Source organism: Echinops telfairi, unplaced genomic scaffold (assembly GCF_000313985.2).
Source record: "Echinops telfairi isolate 266 unplaced genomic scaffold, ASM31398v2 ScPeMD7_18;HRSCAF=68, whole genome shotgun sequence".
Classification (NCBI taxonomy): domain Eukaryota; kingdom Metazoa; phylum Chordata; class Mammalia; order Afrosoricida; family Tenrecidae; genus Echinops; species Echinops telfairi.
In genome coordinates, this window is record NW_022103915.1 from 81,369,609 (window position 1) to 81,373,137 (window position 3,529).

Sequence of the window (3,529 nt, forward strand, 5' to 3'; positions counted from 1 at the left end):
TGTTCTCTCTTCTGGCTTGTTTATCTCACCTATCCCTTCCAGGTAGACATGCAACGACAATAACATGTACCATCACAAGACTGAGTACAATGAACAACAATAGAAAGTAAAACAATAGCTTCAACAGCAACAAGAACAACCAAAACCCTATAAACAGTTCAGGGTCTCTTTGTTGTCCTTACAACTGCTTTCCAGTCGAGTCTGATGGGGTGCCATGCCCTGGCCCCATATCTATCCCTAGGGACGTCATTGTTCTGCTCCCCCTGCTGCTCTGTTGCATGCCCCCAGTGGCTGGCTTCGGCATTGTGGGCTCAGGGCGGGCACAATTCCTGCCTTGTGTCTCTAGTGTTGTCCCCACTGGTGCTATTGGTCAATGAGGAATGCTGTGTCCTGTGGGGTGGCCGGCCCTGTGGTCGTCTCTGTGCATTGCTGCTCTGAGCAGAAACATTGTCCTCAGGGCTTGGTGAGCCAGGATGTGCTCTCTGGCTCTTTATTTATGACATGGCTAATACGAAAACTAGGTATTTGATCCAAAGATCACCATCATATATAGTAAAGAAAACAATCTACGAATTAGAAAATCCTGGCATTGTCAATTGTGGCTACCAAGGGAGTGTTAGCATTTGGCATCTATATTAAGAATCCTAAATCTCTATGGGATAAATTTATAATGCTAGAATTTTCCATAGCACTTAGGCCTCAGGACTTCCCTGTGGATTTTTCAACCAACTTATTTTTTCATCTATTCTTAGGGGAAAATGAAATAAAACAATGTGAATGAAGTCGGATTTCTTCCTGGGCCACCAGTTGCCTTTTAACACTAACTGTGTAGTAACACATAGAAAATAAAAATCCTCACCACTGTCTAAATTTCTATGAGCTCTGTGGTAGGAAGGAAAATAGAGGGAAGAGGTGGTTAGGCACACTATTGGATGGTATTTAGACCAGATGTTTCACCTAGCCCAAGGCCATGCCCACCTGAGACCAGGCAAGCTATACTGACCTTACCAGAAATCTGCTCAGTGGGAAGTTTACTTTGTCTCCAGATACTTTAAAAATAATGATAAAATATATATCAGAAAATTTTACCATGTAAATCACACTTAAGTATACAGTTGACCGACATCAGTCATATGGATCATGTTGTGTAATCACCACCAATATCCATGCCCATATGTTTTCATCATCCTTGTTTAATTTAAGCAATAATTATTACAGCCCCAGCCTCCCTATTGTACACTAACTGCTGTTGAGTTGATTCCAACTCATGGCAACCTAATGCGACTACAACTACCCCTTTGAGTTTCAAAAGAATAGGAAGCCTCATCTTTCTCCCTCGGAGGGTTAGTGGTTTCAAAATGCTTGCCCAGTGGGTTGCCACTACTTTCCTTTTACTCTGAGTACATCCCCTAGTACAAACTGATTAATTTGTGTCCATGCATTTGCCTGTTCTACATATTTCATAGAAGTGGAATCATACAATATTTGCACTTTTTTCTGACTTAAATCATTCAGAAATATGTTTTGAAGTCTTATCCATATTGAAAACTGTATCAGAACTTCCCCTATCTCTATGATGCCATGTATGTACCACACTTTCAGTATCCATTCATTTGTTGATAGACACTTGGTTGTTTCCACCCTTTGACAACTGTGAACAATGCTGCAATGAACATTGTTTTTCTTTGAGGCCTTGGTTTCATTTCTTTAGGATATTAGATATATATCTATAAATGCGATTTCTGGATCATATAGCAATTACACAGTTTGCATTTTTGAGGAATCACCAAGCTGTTTTCTACCAGTTGCATCAGTTTACCTTCCTATTAGCAATGAGTAAAAGTGTCTGTTTCTCTGCATACTCACCAACACTTGCTATTTTCCATTTTGTCTGAAAATAGCCATTCTATTGGTATTACCTTGTGGTTTTGATGTACATTTCCCTAGTGACTAATGGTGTTCAGTATATTATCATGTGCTTGTTGCCCTTTCATATATCTTCTTTATTAAACTGTTTCTATTCTTGGTTCATTTCTAATGGAGTTATTTGTCTTTTGTTGTTCAATTGCATAAGCTCTTTGTATGTTCTAGATATTAAACCCTTACCAATTATGTAGTTACTAAATATTTCCTCCCATTCCATAGGTTATATCTGTACTTTCCTGGTAAAGTTATTTGATGAATGAGAATTCTTAATGCCATTAAAGTCTATTTTATCTCTTTTGTCTTTTCTTGATTGTATTTTGGTATCACATCTTAAGAATTCATTATCAAAGTTGGGTCATGAAATATTACTTTCATGTTTCCTTTTAAGAGATGTGTTGTTTTAGTTCTTATATTTAGATCTTTGATCTATTTTGAGATAATTTTCATATCTGAAAAGTGCTATGTTTCATTCTTTTAGTTGTGAAGATTCCGTTATTCTTGTATCACTTGTTGAAAAGATCATTCTTTCCATCATTCAATGGAATTGTCACCTTTATTGAAAATCTATTAGCCATAGCTATGTGAATTTATTTCTAGATGACCTATTACAGGGCTTCAATAGTAAGATTACCTATTACAGGTTCAAAATAGTCATGGACAATGGAAACCACAGCAGTATACATGTTGCAACCAGGCTTTTGTTGGACTTTGATCCAAGTGGGAAACTGGGGGAGTCCTGTGACATAGTGGTTATGTGTTGGGCTGCTAACTATGTCAGCAATTTGAAAACACCAGGAGCTCCTCGGGAGAAAAATGAGGCTTGTTGGACTCCCTTAAAGAGTGACAGTCTCAGAAACTCACAACTCAGAATTGCCTTGAGTTGCTAGGATTCAGAATTGATTGATGGCAGTGAGTTTCTTTGTTTAGAGGAAACAGGCTGGGGGTCTTTCCTAAACCAATACTATACTATCTCTATTTTAATTACTATCTTGTGATGCTGTGACACACATTCAAAACAAAGCACCACTTTCTTTTTCCTACTCAGGTTAAAATGTGGTGAAAGTAGAGATTTGGTTGCTTTGCAATGTGTCAGCTGCTTTTGTTTCTCACAGCAATTAGTGAATCATTTTGAGCTGGTCGAGCTTCTGGTCTTTCCTAAACCAATACCATACTATCTCTATTTTAATTACTATTTCTGATTACTAGTGTTATGGAACATTCTGAAATAAATAGATGTGAGTGAACCAATCTTATTTCAAAGATTGTTTTAGCTTTTCAATGCTGTTTTTAATTCCATAAGAAATTAGGGATAGGCATTTCCATTTCTTCAAAGAAGATGTTTAAATTTGAATAGGGATAGCTATGAATCTATATATCACTTTGACTAATATTGGCATCTCAGTCTGTGGTAAAATCTCTCAGGAAGCTATCTGGGCGGGGTATTGTTGTTGTTGTTGTTATTGTATTGTCTCTTCCACTTTTTTAAAAAAAATCATTTTATTAGGGGCTCATACAACTTTTATCACAATCCATACAGACATCAATTGTGTAAAGCGCATTTGTACATTCATTGTCCTCATCATTCTCAAAACATTTCCTCTCC